This window comes from Schistocerca piceifrons, chromosome 10 (genome assembly GCF_021461385.2).
Source record: "Schistocerca piceifrons isolate TAMUIC-IGC-003096 chromosome 10, iqSchPice1.1, whole genome shotgun sequence".
Classification (NCBI taxonomy): Eukaryota; Metazoa; Arthropoda; class Insecta; order Orthoptera; family Acrididae; genus Schistocerca; species Schistocerca piceifrons.
Window position 1 is genome coordinate 146,804,110 of NC_060147.1, and position 25,935 is coordinate 146,830,044.

Below are 25,935 nucleotides of genomic sequence, written 5' to 3' on the forward strand. Positions count from 1 at the left end.
TCTGGGGCACCTTGGGGGAACCACTGTCGCATCTTAATAACTTGAGCCAGAGCTCTCCGTTATTCAGCAGTAGAATTCGCCTGCCGTGTCGCTACAGGTCTCGCCTTAAACGAGGCCAGAGGTTGTTTAATATCAGCAATACGTGAATGGGATTAGTTTTTGTCTGATCTTCAGCCTACAGATTTCAGCCGTGAGTGCGCTTCCAGGCTGAGCAAATAAAAGCCACGGAATTTGAGGACTCGTGGTACGTACGGCTATCAGCCGTCAACCCGGAGGCTGGAGCCAAGATGGAGGGGAGCCTGCCTTATTCTTCAGATTGAATGCGGTCACCTTGCAGGATGGGTGGCGCGTTTTGGAAACCTGCCTCCAGGTCAAGAGGGGAGTTGGTCTGTGTGGAAGACGCGTGGCGTGGAGCTGGCAGAACGGAAATCGACCTGAAACAGCGGGGATCTGCCTGCGACGAGCTCTCCCAAGAACGAGGAAGCTGCTTACTGGCCACACCGTTCCTGTCGGCTGCGATTAGCCGATGCCACAAACTGCGTGCACAAATGACAACGCTTATAGTTTGGAGTAGCTTTTTAACGTTTGTCGCCCTGTATGATTCTCACACGATTGAGTAAATAAGTAACTGTTGAGAAGATTGTTACTCTCTATGAACACAGTCACCGCTGAGACCTATTAAGGAAGGCATTAATATTATATTGAAGAACAAAATGTTGGTCCCCGCTGCTCCACATAAAAGCCCACGCTGCTCGCTTTGGAGCGCTGTACGTGTCGTAGGAGCGATAGCCTGGGAGTCACGCTGACGTAATTCACGCAAGCGATCCTGTCGGTCGGGGAAACTGGCCCGGAGACTGCGCTGCAAAGCCGTACCCGCAGACACGTTTCCTTCACGAAGTGTACCATCGCGGTAAAATGGGTCACTGTGAAGATGGGATACAATGGCGGAAACGTCGACTAAGCAGGCCAGCCCACCTAAAACCCACAGGGAAAGCCGGGGCTGCCTGAACAGCTACGCCGCAGACGTCGACGTCGTCGTCGTCGTCGCTGTCTGCTGGCTCTACCAGTGGCCTCGATCGGAATGGCATTTAGAGAGACTCGCCGGATTAAGGCAGGTGGCTCATTCTGTGCCCACTGTGCTTCTGCGTCGATTCTTCAATTTTTAAATACATTGGGGCAGAGTAGTGGGAAATTCTGCGTGACGTGAGCAGAATATGTGTCAGCAAACATGTGCTCATCTGCCCTGGAGGCAGTTTCTAAATCCTTAATTGGCAAATAGTAACGGAATTACGTATCAGTACAACACCTCCTCAGCGTTCTGCGTTTTTCTGGTGACACTGTGATCTTTTTCTCCACTGCAAATAAAATTCGATAACGAATGATATTAGTATCAATGGCAACGGAAAAGAACTATAATCACCAACATTGAGTATCCAGCGGCAGATGGAATCGCTGTCAGAATGTGCACAGAATCTGCGGTTGCGTCAGCTCCCGTGATGAATACGTTAACCGTAATGAAGGATCCCACGTCAGTTAAATGGACTAAAGTAACGTTTCCAATCCCCTCCACTCAGATTTCTTCTAAATATGGTGCAGTCAATGACCCAGACAAGACATGGAAAACTGCCACTTTGCAGAAGTATAATTATTGTGGAGCAAGTTACACGTTAGCTAAGTTTGGGAGTTTTGTGAACTTTACACGCGTCTGTCTCAACGCGGCACATAAAAATCGAGTGATGGCCGAATGTTGGAGTCCACGGGGGAGGGGTACGACAACGTTGAACAGTAAGATTTGGAGGTCAGTATGGCAATGCAACAGTATGTACGCCCACGCCGTAACTCGTGGATCAGCGAAACAACTTGCTCGACAGTGTTTCTGATAGAATGACATGTTCCCACCCATGTCTGATACGGATCAAAAACTACAATTCCGTATGGAGGTTTTACGCCTACTTCAGCGCATCCGAAACGCAAAATGGTAACAGTTTCGAGGTTGTTGAGAAACGTGTCAGCAAGCTGTACGACACTTACGAATGCCTGCAATGAGCTCGGGACATTTTCAGACGTTACGTTCATCGGGAAATATTTATAACGAAGGTGCAGCTCCTCAATCAGGGCAGATGCAACCTCAGTTCGAGGTCCAAGTGTCGACCTAAATGGACTGACGTCTATGGAACAAAGCACTTTTGTTTCTCCTGCGTTTGTTGAGCCTGAGTTAAGCATTTTTACAGAAAAGTAAACTAAAAGGAGTTACTTTCCATCTCATTTGGCACACACATCCTGTTACTTTATTTTAAAGCGAATTGATGTCTCTTATCTTGAGAAAAGACAGATTTATATGTGACTTTTCATTTGTCAGTAAAGAAAAGAAAATTCATCTTGTTCAGTTATTGGCTAATCATTAACTTTTTCAAAAAATTTGACGTGAAAGCTCTTTTATAAATAATAGTAGACATTAATGATTTACTATAATTTTCGGCTGAGACACAATACTAGTACACTAGAATTCCCTTACCTTAAAGTTATAGCCAACATTTCGACTCGAGGTATAGCTACTCTCGTGTCATGCTTCTCTAAAACGTTTCTAGGCTTATGATGTAATTAATCGAGGCCTTCGAAGTACATTCTGAGGTAGATGAAAAATTTCAGTACATCCTCCGTAGTTGTGAAACAAAACGAAAAACGCTCATTGTAACAACGGACTACTCACTACTGGATGTACCCACTGTTCTGTTTTTTGAAGTTTTTAACCCTACGTAGACCGCCATCGCTCAGTGTCGAGCATCTGTGGTGACCACCAGGTTAAAAAATGAAAAAAAGGGATAAGACAGTCTACTTGGTTGGCCCCTCGCAGCTACGAAGAGAACTACTTCATTGTAACGATATTTCTCCTTTTTCTAGAGCGAAAAGTGTGTTTCTCCTTTCGTGCTTTGGATTTCTGTTGTTATATAACCGCAAAGTAAATTGTTATCAAATCGACTTTCTTAATTTTTTAACGTTAGTTTACAATAATAGTTACTGAATGTTTGTTGAATAAAACTGTTAGTGCAGACAAGCAAAGAAGACACATCCAGTGGATAGGCAACTCTGTCCACGGATCTGCGAAAGTCTGAAACTTCCTGGCAGATTAAAACCGTGTGCCCGACCGAGACTCGAACTCGGGTCTCTTGCCGGCAAGCGCTCTACCGACTGAGCTGCCCGAGCACGACTCACGACCCCTCCTCACAGCTTTAATTCCGGCAGTACCTCGTCTCCTACTGGCGGGATTAAAGCCGTGCTTGTCACGTGTTCGAGTCTCGGTCCGGCACACAGTTTGAATCTGCCAGGAAGGTTCATATCAGCGCACACTCCACTGCAGAGTGAACATTTCGTTCTGCGAATGTCTATCTCTACTTTTAAATTTAAAAGCTCTTAACATAAAGTGTGACCGTAACTGAATTCATAAACGGCGAACTGCGGCGCGTTATCAGCGCATCGCCAACCCGAGTCTGGCTGGCCTGCCCGCCTTTCTGCTATGCTTTGCTTCGCAGCAGTTTCATTGTGGAGGTGTCGGTAAGTTGACCAAGATACCAGACTATTACAAGACGATGCCCAACGAAATATACATTCATTTTGCCTCTTTGTTGGCCAGAAAGTGGTGGATTTCATTTGTCCTTTTTTTCCTGTTAGGGGTATTTCGGACTTATTTGTTTATTTAGATATGAACGGTTTTCTCTCCAACTTCACTCTCTTTCGGCTAGTACTGGCTGTTCTCAATCCTAACCATCCTCAGGTCACTTCTAATGCATGTATTTTGAAGTAATAAGAACTGAAACGTATGTGCTAAGGTCTGATCAGGATAGATCCAGAAAACTAAAATCGGTGGTTACCAACCGCAAGGAGTAGGAGGATCTTTGATGGTTAAGAGAGCTGGGCGCGCGCAGTAAAAACCCGTGGAGTCGCAGTTAGGTGCCCGGAGGAAGCACACGTGTGCGGACAGCTTTAAGGTAGTAGTCACGCTCGATGCGCAGTTACCCTAAGGAAACTCTAGCACGTACATGAGAGAAGATATATAATGATTTCAGAGTTAGGATTTGTATGTCCAAGGTTTGACACAGTAAGCGTTTCGTAAAATTTTTTGTAAGAGTGATTCGTGCTACAAAAATGTTGGAAATGGTAGGTTTTGTGTATGACTTAAAATTTTAACAGTATATATATTGAGATCAACATGTGTTTAAATCTAACAGCCTGAATCATAATCCACATCCTTTGCTTGCATTGAATATGAAAATGAGTAGTACTGTAAAGTTACCCACCAATGAAAGAACGTAAAGAAAATGACTCCTCTATGCAATATATATGTGCAGTTCATAGTTTGAAATCAATTTTGGTATAACTAACATTATCAGAGCAAAGTTACTTCAAATACTAATTTTATGCCATTGCGCAACTAGCATTATGCGAGTCAAGATATAATTTCATTAAGTAAACATCAGGGCCAAAAGTTAATTTTCCAGTACCATCTTAGTGCCATTACACAAACGGCTTTATTCTCTTGATTGCTGAGTCAAATATATGCTGCATTTTTGGCAAAATGGAGGAGTGCAAGAAACATGTTCACAGACGCAGTCAGATGCGGGTTTGTAGAATAATTAATTTGAAACAATCTTATCAATGATACATTCACAAAAAAAGAAGGGTACAATTCTGGTTAGCTTCTTTCACTTGGCAACGTCGTCTGTGGTGACGTTCTTGGTTATATTTTCTGTAACTGTGGACTTTGTTTTCGAGCATTCTTTTCAACACCACTGTTTCAGCCGGACGCTGCATAGCTAGTTGCGTAATATTGTGTTTGCTGCTACGCTTGTGAATATTTATTTTTTGCTCTGCTTCTGCTTATACTGATTTTACGTGTCTATTCTAAATATTTTACCTTTTGTGTACTGAATATTGTCTAGGGAATTACGACCATTTTGAAATTTTGTCCGCCATATTGTCTCCCTCAAGATGTCGAAAAGAAATCGACAGGGTGATAAAGTTCAATTCCTCAAAATCGCGGAAGCAACAACAACCGGACAATGACCTGGTTTTGTCAGCTAACCCTCCTACTTCACGAAGTGATCGGGAATTCGACAACAATGCTGCGGCAAGTAATGACGCCACAGAGCCACAAAATTCTGCATCGGTTCCTTTTCTGCCTTTGAGTTCTCAGAACACAGTAAGCCAATTAGAAACAGTTTCCCATGACTCGTTCATGTTAATTCAACCTTCACAAAGCCATGTGGTTGATTCCGACAGTCAATTTCTCTTGCAATATTCTTCCACATACAGAGAAATTGTTTCACCTGAGAAATCTCAAACAGTTTTTAGGAACCCTCCCCAGCAATATGAGTTACAACACTCAAATCCCGAGCTGACATCCGCAGCTCTAGTTGAAGATAAATCAGATCGTTTCCTTCGACTACTGAGCGGACGTGACGCAAAGCGTGATGAACAATATGCGCAATACCGTGCAGAGAATGCTAAACGTGATGAACAGTTTGCTCAATACCGTGCAGACAGTGCTAAACGTGATGCACAATTTGCGCAATACCGTGCAGAGAATGCTAAACGTGATGTACAATTTGCTCAATACCGTGCAGAGAACGCTAAACGTGATGTACAATTTGCTCAATACCGTGCAGAAAATGCTAAGCGTGTTGAACAGAACGCAAAACGTGATGAATACCTCATCGGTAGCATTCAGAAATTAACCCACACTATCGACACATTTCAAGAAGTAACTGACAATAAATTAACAGGATATCATTGAAACGCATAAGCGCGGCGTTACTGATCTTAGGGAGATAATCAATGCTGTACTTCCACCTGAGTCTGTTGAAAAGTTGCAACAAACTTCTGCTACTCATTCTGAGCACATACAGGCCTTAGATTCATGTACCGAATCCCTGACATCTGACGTCACTCAACTTAAAACAAAGGTCAGTGAACAGGGTGAGCAATTCCACTCACAATTAGAAAACATAACGGAAAGAATAGCCGCTTTGGAAACTAAAACAGAAAATGAATTACATCAGACAACTCTAGTTCCCTTTTCAGAGACAACTTAATACCAAGCCCTGGCTAAATTTAAGAGTAAACAAATTACTATTAATGAACAACAAAAACGAGAACTCAATTCAGCTCATAGTAAACTTTCCGATATTCAGCAACAATTACAGGAGGACAGTGCGCCTCGTAATTTTGTCCCAGAACAGCAGCAAAATCTGTTTGCGTACCAGCAGAAACAGCCCCCATTCTTTTCTTCACAGGCTCCATTTGCATAAGATTACCCTGTACAAAGTAGAAGTACCTTCCCAGGCAATTTTCCTTTGCCCCACGATGCTCCCTCCTTTCCACGCCAAGACAATGTAGATTACAAACACTACCTGTCAATCAAGAAACTTAAGACGTTCCGGAATAACCCGAATGATTTACGTCCTTTGATTGAATTCAGCAATTTACATTCTCTTTTCTCCAAATTGGCCAGTGGCACATCAATTAGAACTTGTCTGCAGTTTCTTAGAAGGCGAACCTGCAACGCGAATGAGATACATTGCACGGCAATGTGTGTCTTTCCAGTCATTCCAATAACAATTTATTGGTGCTTACTGGAATCTCACTTCACAGTGTGCTGTGAAAGATCAGTTGCTAAATAAACCACCTTTTTATAACTCACACTTTGGCACTTTGACACAATATTTTGACCACATGATTCAACAGAATCAACATTTAACTGAACCTTACACCCCTTCCTGTCTGATTCAGCTTTGTATTTCAAAATTACCTAGATCATCGAGAGTTCCGTTGCTGACAGGGAATCGCACAGAAAACTTGAACACTTTTCGTGATGTTTTACAGCTTCTTGAACTGGATGAAACACACACTCCACGATCTACTCGACACTCTTTCCCGGAAACACAAAAGAATAGAGGCAACCATTTCCGTAATAACGGCAGGCAGTTTTCGAATAATAGACCTTAATATGGAAATGCAAGACGCTTTCTTCCACAACCGCAGTGTCAGCAGCATTACGGCAATGACAGACGAATACCATTTCATCAGCCTGATTCCCGAGTTTTTTAATGCGCGCGCCCCGCTCCCTTAACCATCAAAGATTCTCCTACTCAAAGACATTATACTCATTCCACCTTGCGGTTGGCAACTACCGACTTTATTTTCTAGATCTACCCTGATCACACCTCAGCACATACCTTTCAGAACTATCTTCGAAAGTCGAGTTCCTTTGCACCTAAGAACCTGAAGAAGTCTATTATTCTGCAACACCAACTAAAGTAAGGTTTTAGAAGTCTAGCTTATGTAACCTTAGTGTGTTCCAGCCAAATATTATCCCAGTTACACCAGTTTTAATTACTTTTCCCAGGATGTGTATTGCGCATTCGCTAGATTTATTATAAGTGCCCAAAACATCTTTATAAATTCCCCAGATGCGTTTTAGCAAACACGAAGTTCCTTTTTCATACTGTGTTAATCTAAAAAGCACACGTCTGAAATAATAAGCTTTTCTTGCGTATTAAGCTTTGTTCGCACTACGTTGTGTACGGCCAGAATGTGATTTTTAACACCCTCTGAGCCATTTTTAATAGTTTCCTGCAACATTTGCCCTAAATTTATAAGCCCTGTATAATGCCAAACGGCCGCAAGTCCTTAGCATATATTTCCACACACTTGTCAGCCACTTAGTCTTCGTCCTCTTTCAAAATATTTATGGAGTGAGGAACCAGCTGATCAAAATTACAAACATGCTGTAACATAATGCAGTGTTTCGTAACTGTTTACAGAATTTGCATTGGAAGACACCGATTTATTTCATGCTGCCTCATAAACACACGACAACTTTTATCCTGCTTGACTCGTGACTGGTATATATATTTTGCTATTGTTAATATTTCCTCCATCTCCTTTAAGTTTGCTTTGCTCATGTTGCTGCTCCCATCGTTACGATAAGCGAGCTGCAGTGAAAATTATCGGTGGGATCTATAATGATACAGTTTTGTTAGTTATAGATTATCAAAGAGTTCACTTCGCGACTTTTTGTAAAAAATGTAATTACTTACGATTTGCTGATCTGCGTTTCCTCACATCTGGTATGGAGGTCGCACTACCTCTTTTATTACTGTTCGATATTCATCTCTTCGTGTTTTCGCCATCCACACACTGTTCAACATGTTTGTCAGTCTTTTTTGTGGTGGACTATCGTTCTGCTGTCACTCGATATAAGAAGTGTACGACAAAATAGTTATATCGAGTGACAGAAGAACGATAGTCCACCACAAAAAAGACTGACAAACATGTTGAACAGTGTGTGGATGGCGAAAACACGAAGAGATGAATATCGAACAGTAATAAAAGTGGTAGTGCGACCTCCAGACCAGATGTGAGGAAACGCAGATCAGCAAATCGTAAGTAATTACATTTTTTACAAAAAGTCGCGAAGTGAACTCTTTGATAATCTATAACTAACAAAACTGTATCATTATAGATAGATCCCACCGATGATGTCTTAAAACAGTAGAAGGCGAGACGCGTATGGATTAAATAAAATAAATAGCAACAGGAAAAGGCAGTTTGATTAGCGAAACAAGTATACACCAATCTGTCGCAAAGGATGTTGTCAGGTATAGCAGGCTGAACGGGTCCTGTGAAGGTTCCCAGGCTGGCCTGTTTCAACCACTGCGCTACATTACATATGTGCTCTCTCAGATTGAGCTGCTTTAACGGTTGCTGCGGAGATAGGGGCAGGAAGGCTGTAAGGATTACTCGTACACCTTGAAACATCCCCTTAGAAAAAATTTTACATGACTGTGCTTAAACTGACACACAATATTTTTTAGCGCAACGCAATCTGACTTTCAAAAATCTCTACAAAAGAATGGCCCTGACAAACATTAACCTATACCTTTCACAAATCACTTACCTCACCAAAAATCTTCGTTACTCGAACTACTGCAATACAGCGAGCGCCACTACTGCCAGCTAAATAAAAGATTCAAACTACGGAAGGCACTAACTACTGATAGGCATAGTTAGCTAATGAAAGATTTTTTTCAAAGGCGACTTTCTGAATGTAAAGAATACTGAAATTTTTCTCGAGGTTGCCTTCTGTGTTACTTTTCTCAAGCCCAGCCGATGCGCGTGACAGTGCGTCCGCAACAATGTTCTCCTTGCCGGGAATGTAGACTATTGTGAAGCGGAATTCTTGCAGAAACAATTCCCAACGTTTTAACCTGTCATGATTTAATTTTGAAGACATAAGAAATTGTAATGCACGAGGATCACTGTATACTTTTAAGTGCTTACCAGAAAGAAAGAAACGGAATTTGTTAAATGCCCAAACGATAGCTAAAGCTTCTAATTCAGTAACGGAATAATTTTTTTCAGATTTTGTTAGCACTCGGCTAGCAAAAGCAATGGTTTTCTGAACAGTAGTGTCATTTTCTATGGCTTCTTGAAATAAATGGGCACCAAGACCGACTTTAGAAGAATCTATGCTAAGGCAGAAATCTTGTGACAGATCTGGATGAGCTAGTATTGGCGCGCTAAGTAACGCTTCTTTCAAAGAATTGAATTCCAACTGTTCTTCTTCGTCCCAGTTCCAAATAGTTTTTTTTCAATGAGAGAACAAAGTTTTGGTGTAACAATAATTTGCATATTCAGAAAACGACGGTAAAAATTTACGAGACCTAGAAAACTGCGGACTTGTTTTTTTGTGGATGGAACTGGAATGCCTCTGGTTGCTTCTAACTTTTCAGGATCCGGCTGAATGCCTTCAGAAGAAATAATATGTCCCAAAAACTTCACCTTTGTCCTATCAAATTCATACTTTTCCAAGTTAACTGTAATTCCAGATTCTGCAAAAATATGTAACACGCTGTTGAGGGTGCGATTGTGTTGTTCCCATGAGGCTTCTGCTATCAGAATATCGTCCACATGTAAGGTGATGTGACGTTTTAAGAACTCAGGTAATATGGAATTTAGCCCGCGAATGAATGCTGCCGGAGAAATGTTCAAACCAAAAGGAAGTTTCCGAAACTGATAACAAACGCCGAAACAAAGGAAAGCTGTGTATTTTCTACATTCTGGATGAAGTTCGATCTGATAAAAGTTGGATCAGAGATCAATAGAAGACAACACTTTTACACCATTAAAATTTTGAAGAAGTTCTTCCAACGTTTGCGGCCTGTCTGTTTTAGGAATGATGATAGTATTGATTTGTCTCGAATCTAAGACAAGCCTGATCGATCCATTTTTCTTCTCAACAACATGTAATGGATTGTTGTATGAGCTTACTGCAGGCTCAATAATGCCCTCGTCAAGCATAGATTGTATTTCTGTTCTAACACGGTCCCTATAATGTGCCGGAACTACGTATGGTCTAACACAAAATTTAGTATGGTCACGAACACGAAATTGGTATTGAAATCCCTTGACTGTTCCTGTTTTGTGAGTAAAAACTGTGGAATGTGCTTCTAAAATCTCAAAAAGGTCCTGCCCATCACTGTCACTACAATTGTCAGTTGTTTGAATTTTATTCTGAATTAACTCATTAGTTTCAAACATGCCGTCGATATCGTCCCTGTCAGTACTTGCAGAGTGATTGTTAGTGTCTAGTTCCATAGAAAATTCCGAACTGTTGTCTAACAGAAGCTAAAGCCGATTAATTTCCTCGTCATGGTTTGAGAGGCAATCTTCAAATTTCAAAGCTATTGACTTACCTTCTTTCTCTAAACTTATTTCAGCATCGTGAAAGTTTAAGATTGCTTTCTATTCATTAAAAATGTCTACTCCCAATATAATTTCCGTCGACAATAATGGGACAATAAGAAAGTTCATAGAGAAGCTGTGGCTTTGACAACAGAATTCTAAGTTGGTTTGTTGGCGTACATCTACACTTTTTCCAAAGATTGCACCTTGTAATTTAATCTTACGTAACGGAAGTGTGGGGCAATCGTTCGACTTGTTGCATTTGCTAAAGGCTGTTTCAGTAATTACTGAAATGGGACTGCCAGAGTCAAGTACTGCCGTAAATTTTACGTCGTTTACTGTAATGTGAATCACAGGATATGCAATGTTGTTATGTTTTACGTCGTGTTCCTGGAGTAAGATGTACCTAATGTCTTCCATTTTTACGTAATTACTAGCTACGGCAGCTGCGTCGTCAGTTTCATAAGTACGTTTTGTGGCTGCCAGCGGTATGAGTCATTGCCTATTGTGTCTTTGTTGGCGCGCGTCGTTATTGGGATTTGGAGACCTAACTTCTACAAATTCACCTTGTCGAGAGGGCCCTGCTCTGTTTGAATCCCGCCAGTTCTGATGCAATTCAGGTCTGTCGTTACGATCATATCGTCTGTCGTCGTGTCGGTAGACTCCATAGTTTCTTTCTTGTCCGTCACGTGGTGGAGAATTTCTCCCTGAATCGTAACTGCGCGCTGGACCGTTGCATCTAAAGTTATTCTTCCTCCCTTGATAATAATCATTTTGGTTCCCATATTGTCTGTTTCTCTGATTGTCTCTGTGATAGTCATTACTGCGGAGAGGTGATCTCTCCCTGTAATTATTACTACTCTGCCAACGGTTGTCATACGGGTGGTGTCTGTTTTGGTCACGATTTACGTTGTAAGAATAACCTTGTCGTGTATTATTTCTGTCATCACGGAATTGTGACAGATGTGACCTGTAATTGTGGTGCTCCTGTTTTCGCGTTCCGCGATTGTCAGTCTCAATTTCCAGTTCTTGTAACAGTCCCTGAAAAGCTTCAATGTCGTCTTTGCAACGTCCTGCTAAAATAATATGTCGTAAATGCTCAGGCAATTTGATTAAGCAAATGCGGATAAGTTCTGAGGGGCTGTATGGGTTTGAAAGATACTGATTCTTATGCAACATGTCTTCAAAATATTTCATAAGACTGGAAAATTCAGATTGTTCGTAACGTTTCATCATTATGATGCTATGTTTTACTCGGTCATGTGTAGCTTGAGACCAATACGCTGAGAGGAAGGCATGATAAAATTCTCCTTCACTGTGGCAATCGTGAATGACCGATCGCATTCTTACAGCTGGTCCATTCTCTAAATAGCCACACATAAATTCTAACCTGTGCTCCAATGACCAGTTGGGAGGAAAACAATGAGAGAATTGATGAAGCCATGCTTGTGGATGAATGTCGTTGTCAGAATTCTTAAATGTTTTGAATTTACGTGTAGTAATGAAGAGCTTATAGTCAAAATCATCGTGTCGGCGAGTCGCACATCGCTCATTGTTACTTCGTTTCGGCGGTTCCATCTCAAAATCCAGTGCGCCTTGCCAATTTCTTTTATAATTTCCGAAGTGTCCTTTGTTATTATTTTGTGGTTGTTCCGTATTTCTATGTCCCTCTTCCCGTACTGGAGCGCGAGTGTCCTCTGAAATATGTAATTCTTGTATTACTTGTGCCAACTGATCTCGTACTTCCCGGATTTCTCTTTTGTACTGTGTATTGATTTGATTTTGATTTTGTTTGAATTTTCTAATTTGTTCATACTCTTCTGTGTCAGTGAAGGCTACAGCTCTTGTGTCATTGTAGATAAGTTAGGGAACTGATCTGAAAGTTCGGCTACTTTATCCGTTAGTGAAATTATTTCCTCTGTGTGTTTTTCTGAACCAAGTTTCAGAGCGTCCGTTTGTGTTGAAATCGTATCTACTGTGTCTTTTAAGTTTTCCTGAGTTTTTGCAAGTTGCGTAACCGAATCGGTAGATACAACTGAGTCAATTTTAGCTTGCAAGGTGTCGTGATTTTCATGAACAATCGTTTGCAGTTCTTTTATGGCTGCTTCGTGATTCTGTAATGCATTTTCATGACGCGAAAAAATAGGTTGGAAATGCTCACAAATTTGTGTTTTTACGTCGTTACAGACTTTTTGACATTTCGATTCGATTTTATGTAACTCAGTAGTTAAATCTTCACGTGTATGTTCAAGCGTGGTGTGAAGATTTTGTTCCATTGCGTCTAACTTTAGAAGATTTTGTCCCATTTGTTTCTGATTTTGTTCAAGCGTTGTGTCTAACTTTTGAAGATTTTGTTCCATTGTGTCTAACTTTTGTAACCTTTGTCCCATTTGTTGCATTAACTGTAATAACAATGCACTGGTGTCTGAAACATGTTCCTCAGTGCTATTCGGCAGTGCATTTGAACCGGCAATATTCGCATTTTGAAAAGCAGAAAATGTGTCTTGATTTATTTGAGAAAACGGTGAGGACGCAAAACCTGAATCTACAGTATTTGCAAGATTGTGTCCTGTCATTTCGGAATCCTGAGGCGAGCTGTTGCCGACCGATCGATCGATAATGCTTCCCTGTTCACTAATTGTTTCACTGTCTACACCATTATTTGCCGCCCGCTCCATTTCCCTATGCACAATTACCAAATTACTACTTCGAATGTCTGTTATTTCATTACACAGTGGTGCTGATAAGCTACGCTCGTCGTCACTATTATTTCTCAGTTTACTTTGGAGCCTAGTGTTACGTTTTTCACACGCCATTATTGTCACAATATTTCACATGATAACACAGACAAGCACAATTTGAAGAGCAAAAACAAGAGAACACATTAACATAGCACCGAAAAAAATATCTAGTTAATTGCAAGCGCAGCTGCGAAATACTTGGTGCAAATTTACATGCATGGCACAACTGTTTTACTGTACAACAATGAAAGACTGCAACTACAAAGGAGATTCTCTCTACAATTACGCGCTAGCAATAAACTAAAGCTACACTAATTACACAAACTACAAGACAAAATCAGAAGATTCCAGTGAGGTATCCTCTGCTAAGGGTCGACATGTGAAATATCCCCTTAGAAAAAATTTTACATGACTGCTTAAACTGACACACAATATTTTTTAGCGCAACGCAATCTGACTTTCAGAAATCTCTAGAAAAGAATGGCCCTGACTAACATTAACCTATACGTTTCACAAATCACTTACCTCACCAAAAATTTTCGTTACTCGAACTACTGCAATACAGCGAGCGCCACTACTGCCAGCTAAATGAAAGGTTCAAACTACTGAAGGCACTAACTACTGATAGGCATAGTTAGCAAATGAAAGATTTTGATAGAGAACAAATGATGTATTTACCTTAATAGTCATAATATATATAGCAGTTGATGACATCCAGTCTTGCAAATTTCAAAACTCCGCCATTTCTCTCCCCACATCCACCACTGCTGGCGGCTCACCTCCAACTGCGCAACGCTACGCGCTGTTCACATCCAACTGCCGCTGCCCAACACTACAATGGCAGACAACAATGCAAACTACCCACAGACTGCACACAGCACAGCCAGTGATTTTCATACAGAGTGCTACGTAACGTTGCCAATAAGAAAACATAAACAGCCTACTTACAACCTCTGCCAGTAGCCCGAAGCGGTCGAGCGCCAATTTATATCCCTCATTTACTCGGGGCTGGGAAGACGTCTGGTACCCTTCCAGCGTTAAAAACAATTTCGATACGTGAGCTACATCTGTTACGAAGCATTATAGCTTCTAAAATGCACCAAACCTAAACTGGCCGGCCACGACATGTTTAACTTGCAAACGTTTCAAAATAACTGGCTTGTTTCACTTTAGCCACTTCGAAGTATCACGACACGCAAGGGCAATAACGAAAAGAAAGCTACTTGATTGTCAGTCTGTGACGCCAGACTATACGACGCGTAAAAATCAACTCTTTTTATAGAATAGTGTCGTCACAGTGTAGTGCGAAAGATTTCACCGCGCAGAACACACGCAAAATCGAGAAACAGTGGTATTTAATTTTTTTACGCACACTGCAAAAGTCTTAACGAACAACTAACTACGTAGACGGATGTAACTTTGCTTCTTTTACATAAAACGATTTGTTTGCAGGCGCAGCAGATGACTCGATATCTGGCACTCCGCGTTTCGTTGCACAGCTAGCCGCACGGCAGTCCTTGGTCGGCTCGTGTGTCCCTGGTTACGGTGTCGCGGTCGCACTCCGCGACTCCTTACGGCAATCGACGCTCGCGTATTCCTGGACCTTCTGCCGTGGCATTTGCAGTGCGAGCAAATCCTTCTCAGAGCCAACTGTTTGTGCAAAACTCAGTCTTAGGGTGGCAGGGGGAGGACACCAGTTCTCCCGGAGTCGCTCTGCGAGCAGCGCCTCCGTCTCTCGGCGACTCTGATCGGCCTTCACGAAATTCCTGACTGACAACGACTCAATTCAGAAATCCTCCGCTTAAGACGATTACCAATAGTTTCAAAGAAGCGGATCGAGGAGTAGAGTTAGGCTTTTAAGAATATGTTAAAAATAATCCAGTGCGCAGGTCTAAGGAAAGTGACGAGGCTCTAATGCGCTGTCCGGTGTGGGGACGCGGGCTGTGTCGGTATTTCGCGTCCACGTCCGTTGCTGGCTGGGACCGTTTGTGGTTGCGTCGGTCGCCGTTCCTACTGATGCCAACGACCGAACGAAAACTGATACCAGTCTACGGTTGGCAATGAATGAATAGATTCCATCGCTTTGGCATTCCTAAATCGTTATTGTCGAGTGCACTGTCTTATCGCCTCTCGTCAGTGCTATTGTCTTTCTGATATATTTTTTTTTTTCATGGAGTGCCAATAACTTAGTTCAGTTTTGCCCGCCCGGTTGGCCGTGCGGTCTAACGCACGGGTTTCGGGGCGGGAAGGAGCGCCTGGTCCCCGGCACGAATCCGCCCGGCGGATTTGTGTCGAGTTCCGGTGAACCGGCCAGTGTGGATGGTTTTTAGGCGGTTTTCCACGTGCCTCGGTGAATGCGGGCTGGTTACCCTTATTCCGCCTCAGTTACACTACATCGGCGATTGCTGCGCAAACCAAGTTCTCCACGTACGCGTACACCACCATTACTCTACCACACAAACATAGGGGTTACACTCGTCTGGAGTGAGACGTTTCCCGGGGGGTCCACCGGGGGCCGAACCGCACAGTAACCCTGCTGGAAGAGTGGTTCGGTGTGGGGCGGCGGATGGGTGAAGTGGACTGCGGTAGTCGTCGTGGGGTTGCGGACCACTGCGGCTGCGGCGGGGACGGAGCCTCTCCGTCGTTTCAATGTCCCCGGTTAACATACAATACAGTACAATAGCTCAGTTTTTCGTCCATGTTTATGAGTAGGCGATTACTTAATAGTGGACTTTGCATCTGGATGAAGGCCGAACCAGTGGTTAGCTTGGAAACGAAAGATAAAAATAGTAATTCAAAGTTAATTCAGTGCAATATACACTATAAGAATGATTCGTATTGTGAAACTATAGGAACGAAAGAAATTCCAAGAAAATTGACGAATGATGACAATTATTTCTCGCAAAAAAAAGAAAAAAGTGCCACAAGCGACAGTATACGCTGGAAGAACACACGATTAAGTCACTAAACTATTAAACAATTGTATCTTATATGCTTTCTGTTCACTTTACCACAGAATTACCGAAAGAGAATTATTTATAAAGGAGCCTAACCAGTTGGAAGAGAGAGTCAGAGGTTCGACACATGTAAATAAAGAAGTAGGTGTTAATTTATTTAAACAGAAATTGAGAGTGTAGCACCAATTATTAACGTTTTAAAACCAACCAAAAGTCGACATTTAATGCTTTACGTAAATAAATAAATTACGAAAACACTTCACTTTTGGAAACATACACGGGTCGGATAAAAAGTAACGGCAGCAGTTATAATTCGTAGCACACTTTATACTGAGAGTCGTTCACCGTCGGTGTCTCCGTCACACACGCGGAGGGCGCCTTACGCCGTCAGCACGTCGTCTCGCGAGGACCTCCACGAGGCACAGACGATGTGTTCTCTCGTGCTGTAGCGCGTGCCACGAACGGGTGCGTTCATTTTGGCCGACGAGTCCTAATACGGCGGACGTCACACGGTGGGCAGTGTGGCCCCGCGCCCTTTGGAAGGGCCGGCCGCCCTCAAAGGGCGCGCCTGCCCGGCCCCCACAGAACACCGCCGTCTGCCGCCTCGAGTTTCTCACCACACAGCTGGCAAACTGCTCGTCGCGCACATTCGGCAGTCTTTCGCGCTTGTAATTTCACCGACACGTATAACTCTACCCGGCCCCTTCCCTACCTGTTCCTTTCAGTCTGTCCCTTCTTGTACTCACGTTGTGGCACAAGGCTGTCTTCCTCCCCTCCACATTACTTACCCGATCTACCCATCCGATCTTCAGCGTTCTCTCGCTGGACCACACTTCAAAAGTTTCTTTCGTCTCGCTATATGTCCTGATCGTTATCCTCGACAGTTCTCGTTTATACGAGCCTACACTCCAGACAAATACTTTTGGGAAAGATCACCGAAGAAATTTACGTTCTATATTAACCTACACTTCTTTTACACAAAAGCTTGTCTTTCTGTTGCCAGTCTGACGTGGAATGACGATAAAAGAAAACATGTTAACATTTACGGGAAAACTACTCTACTGATTAGTTGTGCACCTGCTCGGCTATTTAAGATCGACAACTGCACGTTTATGGTGATAAGTGCTACCTGCCTGCGGCAGCAGTTTATTTAATATCCAGTAAATTTCGTGGGAAATATTCCGAACTGACGATAACCAGAATAGAAATACTGTGCTGAGCAACTAGTGCTGTGCAATTTGCATGTACAAGGTGAAAAAAAAAATATCGCATTTGGCGGCTGGCATGCGATTCCTCGTCCCAGTTTGAGACAAAAGAGTTTCTAGAAGAACCTAGTCCCGCCAACAGGCTCGATAGAAAAGCGATTAAACCAGCTATGCTCTGGCAACGTTCTAACTGCGTCCAGCGTGGCCGAAAACAGGTCGCACGAGATGTCCTGTCAGCTCCGTGACACGACGCACGGATATTCAGACTCGCAGATGTTCGAGTCGCGTCCTCCATAGTTCGCAGGAGAGCTTCTGTGAAGTTTGGAAAGTAGCAGACGAGGTACTGGCAGAAGTAAAGCTGTGAGGACGGGGCGTAAGTCGTGCTTGGGTAGCTCAGTTGGTAGAGCATTTGCCCGCGAAAGGCAAAGGTCCCGAGTTCGAGTCTCGATCAAGCACACAGTTTTAATGTGCCAGGAAGTTTCATATCAGGGCACACTCCGCTGCAGAGTGAAAATCTCATTCTAAAAAGAGAGTAAGTCATCTACCATAAAAAAATGAGCTTCCCCAAGGATCCGTCATAGCTCTTCAATCTGTATACCAGAGACATGCCGAAAGCGACTAATAAAAGTTTTGCTACGTCGATGACCTTGCCATAGCCACACAAACCAGCACACTCCAGAAAGGAGGAAATATATTGTTTACAGACGTAGCAAATCAGAACACGTATACCAAGCACGGAGACTCGAACCGAGTGCAGCCGAGACGGAAATCTGAGCATTCCACTTAAACAACAGAACTGCAAACCGACAGCTCAATGTGACTTTCTCTCAACAGAGGACTAGACACAATTTCCAGTCTCCACACCTTGGTGTCGCACTAAAACTAAAGACTCGAAAAGCTAAAGACTCGAAATAACGTCACAAAGAAACTGGCTGGCACAACCTGGGCTGCTGAAGCTCCCACTCTACGGACAGCAGCTCCGGCACTGGTGTACCGAGTAGCTGAACACACAGCAAAACTAGACATCCATCTCAGTGAATCAAAGAGAATTATTACGGTACACTAAAACCCAAACCGATCCCTCGCCTACACACCATCACTAACATTCCGCCAACCGATCGAGAATGTAGGAAGCTGCATCACTCCGACTATCCTCGAGACCTTCCATTCATCATTAAATCACCCTCCTCCAGACCGCTTAATATCGCACACTCAACTGTAGCGTAATGAAACAAAACAGCAAGAAGTGGTGCAGGAGATGGAATGCTGCAACAATAAAACATCAAGGTCCATCTGCCAGTCTAACGGGATTTGATCTGAAGAGAAGTGAGTGGGCACGACTGGATAGGATAAGAACTAGTCACGCCAGGTGCAAAGCTCTGACGCACGAGTGGGGACTCGGGAACTCTCCAGCCTGTGGTTGTGGCGCCCGAGAACAAACCGTTCAGCATATTGCCAGAGACTGCCCTTTCAGAAAGTACCCAGTGACTTCATTAATGCTGCTACCTCTGCTATCACCTGGCTTCATTCAACAGATGCTGAACTAACAGTCCTAATTTTACAGTTTAAACGTCCTCCTTTTAGTAATATTGAATTATTGATTTTAAGAATTTGTAATTTTTGTGCCTAAATCCTTAAATATACAATTCTAAACTGTATGTATCTCTCAATATTCGCTGTTGCCGCCGTAAGGTAGATAAGTGAAAGTAAAAGCACATCACCATTGATAAGTACGTAATATCCAAAGTTAATATGCTAATCAAAACTGTCATGTAATCCTATAATTATTTCACTGTCATTGGCAAGTGTCTTTGACGTGTGCTCAGAAACCAGCACATAATATGGCGCTGGTGACGCGCACGCGGCCGATGCTAGACAACTCTGTGGCATTGCGACTCCATTCACCGCGAATTTCTTGCCCAGCGCAAAGTCCCAAGCGACTAGAAAAAAGCGTAGTTGACTTCTGTATATAAGAAAGATGTAAGAACCAGCAAAAGTACAGACCTATATCCTTAACAACGGTCCGCTGTAGAATTCAACATATTCTCGGATTCAATACACACTAATGGCCATTAAAATTGCTACACCAAGAAGAAATGCAGATGCTAAACGGGTATTCATTCGACAAATGTATTATACTAGAACTGACATGTGATTACATCTTCACGCAATTTGGGTGCATAGATCCTGAGAAATCAGTACCCAGAACAACCACCTCTGGCCGTAATAACGGCCTTGATACGCCTGGGCATTGAGTCAAACAGAGCTTGGATGGCGTGTACAGGTACAGCTGCCCGTGCAGCTTCAATACGATACCACAGTTCATCAAGAGTAGTGACTGGCGTATTGTGACGACCCAGTTGCTCGGCCACCGTTGACCAGACGTTTTCAGTTGGTGAGAGATCTGGAGTATGTGCTGGCCAGGACAGCAGTCGAACATTTTCTGTATCCAGAAAGGCCCGTACAAGACCTGCAACATGACGTCGTGCATTATCCTGCTGACATATAGGGTTTCGCAGGAATCGAATGTTGGGTAGAGCCACGGGTCGTAACACATCGGAAATGTAACGTCCACTGTTCAAAGTGCCGTCAATGCGAACAAGAGGTGACAGAGACGTGTAACCAATGGCAGCCCATACCATCACGCCGGGTGATACGCCAGTATGGGGATGACGAATACACGCTTCCAATGTGCGTTCACCGCGATGTCGCCAAACACGGATGCGACTATCATGATGCTGTAAACAGAACCTGGATTCATCCGAAAAAATGACGTTTTGCCATTCGTGCACCCAGGTTAATCGTTGAGTACACCATCGCAGGCGCTCCTGTCTGTGATGCAGCGTCAAGGGTAACCGCAGCCATGGTCTCCGAGCTGATAGGATAGTTCGTGCTGCTGCAGACGTCGTCGAACTGTTCGTGCAGCTGGTGGTTGTGTTGCAAACGTCTCCATCTGTTGACCCAGGGGTCGAGACGTGGCTGCACGATCCGTTACAGCCGTGCGGATAAGATGCCTGTCATCTCGACTGCTAGTGATACGAGGCCGTTGGGATCCAGCACGGCGTTCCATATTACCCTGCTGAACCCACCGATTCCATATTCTGCTAACAGTCATCGGATCTCGACCAACACGAGCAGCAATGTCGCGATACCATAAACCGCAATCGCGATAGGCTACAATCCGACCTTTATCAAAGTCGGAAACGTGATGTTACGCATTTCTCCTCCCTACACGAGGCATGACAAAAACGCTTCACCAGTCAACGCCGGTCAACTGCTGTTTGTGTATGAGAAATCGGTTGGAAACGATTGTACGTGGCACGTTGTAGGTGTCGCCACCGGCGCCAACCTTGTGTGAATGCTCTGAAAAGCTAATCATTTGCATATCACAGCATCTTCTTCCTGTCGGTTAAATTTCGCATCTGTAGCACGTCATCTTCGTTGTGGAGCAATTTGTAATGGCCAGTAGTGTAATACATTTCCTTGAAAGGAAAGAGGTTTTATCCACAAAATCTCCACGGATTTAGAGAGAAACGCCCCTGCGATACTCAGCTTGCCCGTTTCTCACACGATATAGTGACAACTTCGAAATAAGGTCAACAGGCAAATTCCACGCTTCTAGATGTTCGGAAAGCGTTTGACACCGTGACCCACTGCAGACTTGCTGCGAAGATACGAGCATGCGGACTTCCCTGATATGGAAGTAGCTCCAAGGACCTAGTCCGCTGTCCCCGATGGCGGGTGTTCACCGGGACGAGCGTATTGTCAAGAGGGCCCCAGCGGAGTGTGATAGGCCCGCTCGTATTCTCGGTCTGCGTACATAAACGCTCTGACGAACAGTGTGGGTTATATGCTGATGATGCTGCGGTGTAAGTTGCCGTCGTTGAACGAGTGTAGGAGGATACGTGGTGACTTGACAAAATGTATAGTTGCTGTAATGAATGGCAGCTTGCTGTAAATGTATTAAAATGTAAATTGCTGCGGATGAGAGGGAAAAACAAATCGGTAATATGCGAATACAGTATTAGTGTTGCATACTTGACACAATCACGTCGCACATGTATCTTGGCGTAAGGTTGCAAAGCTGTATGAAATGGAAAGATCGTATGAGGATTATGGTAGGAAAGAACGGTTAACTTCAGTTTACTGGGAGAACATTAGGAAAGCGTAGCTCATCTATGAAGGCGACCGCTTATACAACACTAACGCGACCCATTTTTGAGTATTTCTCGAGTGTTTTGGATACACGCAGAGTCGGATTAACGGAAGACAACGGAGCAACTCAGAGGCGGGCTGCTAGATTTGTTACCGGTAGGTTCGATCAAGAAGCGAGTATTACCGAGTGACGTCGCGAATCCCTGGAGCGAAGACGATGTTCATCTCTCGAAACACTACTGAGAGAATTTACAAAGCCGGAATTGTCCACTGACTGCAGAACGAATTTATCGCCGCCACCATACATTACGCATAAGACCGCAAACTTTAGATACGAGAAATTAGGCCTCATATGGAAACATTTAGCCAGTCGTTTCTCCCTAGCTCTGTTTGCCACGCACCATACAGTGGGTTGCGGAGTGCGAATGTGGTTGTATATGTAGGCTAGTCCTGAATTACATCCATACATTTTATATAAATTGACATATGTGTGTGTGTGTGTGTGTGTGTGTGTGTGTGTGTTACACGTCTCCTACCACTGGACAGATATCAACGAAACGCCGTGCACATATCCCTTGCTGTCAGGTGTCAGAACCACCTACCTATCACACTTCAGAAGATATGACGTCATAAACAATGAGAGGCGTAAGAAACTGCCGCATTATGCATGACGTTTAAATTTGTTACTTCTGTGTGAATAATTCTATTTTGCAGACGGTATCCGCATATGCCGCTAAATGTATCTACAAAATTGTATCAATCTATTATGGATCCAGAAATATTACGTCGTAAACACTGAGATGCTTGAAAAAATGTCGCATCAGGCGTGAAGGTTTAATACGTTTGCTCTTTACTACTGCGGTACAGCTTACGTAAGTCCCTGACACCGGGCAGCGCTTTCGACAACTTTCAATTGCGAAGCGCAAACGGCTACCGGGGAAAACAATAGCCGTCCTAGAGCTATGCAGTGTCTCGCCATAGCGACGTTGACAAAGCCGCGTTTTGGACACATTTCTACATTATACATAGTTTATTGTACGACTGTTTCATAATTTCAATGACGTTTTCACGAATAAATGTAAATGAAATTTTTCCGGTACTAATATTACAAATAAAGTTCATTTTTTTGTTTCGTTTCTAATAGAAAATTGGCAAAATGAATAGCCAGGCAATGCCGGGTTTGTCAGGTTGTAAATAGATAAAAGTAATCTTCATTGGGCACCTTACGTCAACACATACACAGGCGGCTAACCTTGAGGTGAGTGACTCCTCTGTCTGCGCCACGTGGACGAACAGCGCGACCTCAGCTTCGCAGCTTTAGATGAGATTTTCGTCCTCCAGATACGTCAGAATATCCTACAATAATACACCGATGTCAGCGGTATCGGCCTACAACTGTGCGCATCTGTCCTGCGACTCTTCGTGGAAACTGGAATGACCTTGCGCTTTTTTCGAGTCGCTAGATAGCCTTCGTCGGTAGAGCGACCGACGACAAACTGGTGCTAAAAGGGGAGCGAGTTCCTTTGCAGAATATCTGTAAAAATCTTACAAGTGCCGCAACCCGTCCGCACGTCTTTTCAGTACTAAGCGATTGTAGTCGCTTTTGCATTGCGCGACGACTTGCTTCGGTGTTTGTGATATCGGCGATCAGGTAAAAGAAGGCCTCGACTGCGAACCTCCGCGGTTTAAGTATTACGTAAGACCGAATTAAGTATTTCGACCTCCTCTCTGTCATCTTCCGTTTAGGTAGCATTTAGAACACTGAAAGAGTGAATGTACGGTCGATCCGCTGATTGTCGTTGCATAAGACGGAAACTGGCAGATGCTTTGGTACGTTTTAATGAGGAATTAAATTTACGTGTACACGAATCCGTGTCGTAATGTCGCCTGTGACTCGAATGGTTAGTCCTGCTCGATAGCCGATTGGTAGATGAGAACGAACAATGATGTATCTCTCAGAGCTGCAGAAATGTTTATTGGGGACACAAGTTGTATGTCGTTTACATCAGTACCGTTCCGCGTAATAATGCTACGATAGCTTTTTTGATTTTTTATTTTAGCAGCCACTGCATCGCGCACAATGTTACGAGAGATTCAGTTTAAGTTTTTAGGAATGTACTGGAACAAATTATTATTGCTTCTGATACCATTGCTCTGTATCAACAGTTACACACTTTTACTTTCATTGTAACGCCGTCTGGAAAGACGCTCTATATTCTGACGTCGATATTAAAAAAAAAAAAACGCGGTTTTGGAAGGACTGAAGAGCTTCTTGAGGTAATTAACATAGTTGTAGACACATTTTTTGCTCGACGTAAGGGGTCAAAAAAGGAATCTGGTGATTACGGGGCAGTGGGACATGTCCTTCAGGTTGGCAGCTGTTTGGCGTGTCGTGTGACGGCGGGCACACAAACCCCGGGCAGCCCAGCCTGACGGCGACGTCTCGCCTCCCGGAGCCGGCGGGCCGGTCCAGCGCGGTGCGCCTCCGGCCGCCCCCGCCGCCCCCAGCCGCCGCTGCCGCTGCCGGCGATCAATACGGGCCGCTGTGCCTCCGCCTCCGCCTCCCCCGCCCCCACGTGGGCGCGGCCGGCCGCCAGGAGGCGAGGGCGGCTGCCGTGTGATGCCGCACTGGCGCTGCGTGGCAACCGCGGAGCCCGCAGCTCCGGGGCCGAGGTCACGGAGGAACAGCCACACTCCTGCCGCCTTCCGACAGCACGGCTTCCAAACTTCCGCCCGCACCCTGTGCTTGCCACAGCAGCCGCCCGATGGCCGAGCGTCGAGTGTTCTACAGCGGAGATACCTCCTGTGTGCTGTGTTGTACAGGTGCCGGAAGTCAGTTCTGTGCGTGTTGCACGTGGTCGCTCAATACAGGGACGGTTAATCCTGGTCGTAGTTGAAGGTATAGTTGTTGCTCGACGATCTTCCATTCGTGCTCGATTGGAGACAGATCTGGTGATCGGGCAGGCTAACGAAACTTGCAGAGCGCGTTGGATTGCAACAACGGTACGTGGGCGACCGTTATCCTGTTGGAAAACACTCCCCGGATGCCGTTCACGAATGGCAACAAACTGGTCGAATTCGCAGTCAGGATGCGTGGGGTAACCGTGCGAGTTCTCCCAGACCGTAACTCCAGTGTGTGTAGCGTGCAGACAGGTCGGTTGCACGGAACTGGTCTCTTTCTAACCGACACAGGGCCGTCACTGGCACCGATGCAGGTCCAGCTTTCATCAGAAAACACAACAGACCACCACTCTGCTCTCCAATGAGCTCTCGCTTGACACCACTGAAGTCGCAAATTGCGGTGGTTTGGTGTCAGTGGAATGCACTCTACAGGGTGACTGGCTCGGAGCTGCCACTGAAGTATCCTGTTTGTCTCACTGTGGTGCGAACTGCCGATCAGATTGCTGCTGCAAATGCAATACAATGCACACCGACCGTCTCGGTCCTCCCTCTCAGCAGTGTAACGTGGTCGCTCGGGCCCAGTCTTCTCGTACCTGTACGTTCTCGCGACTACTGCCGCCAGCAGCCGTGTACAGTGGATGCATTCCTGCCAAGTCTTCATGCAGTATCGCAGAAGGAACATCCACTTTCTTCTAGCCCTATTGCGTGACCTCATTCAAACTCAGTGTATTGTTGACGGTGTTTCTGTCGCCTTCAAGGCATTTTTGACTAATATCAGATCACCGTGTTCAGTTTTATAGGTAAGTAACACCCGTGACTGTTACATCACGTATTTAAAGCAAACGTGATTTGCATCCTCACAGTGGCGCTACAGTGCGAATGGCGCGAAATTTGAGCAGATATCACCTCTCAGCTGTACAGACACGCCTACCAGCTTTCGCTCATTTTTCTCCATCAGTACGTATTGAACAAACCTCATTCTCCCCTTCTGTGTGTCCACCTTTTCTGCTGCCCTATCTTTCATTCTCCTCCTCCCCACTCAGTCACTCCCTCCCTCCCTCCCTCTCTCTCTCTCTCTCTCTGCCTCATCATCTCCACTTTCACCTCTCTCTGTCCATTTCCTGCATCCCTTCCCACTGACCATATCCTCTCTTCCTCCATCTCTCTTTCCATCTCTACCTCTGCCTTGGCCTCATTGTTTATCAGTTGCCCACCTGCCCTCTTCACCTTGCA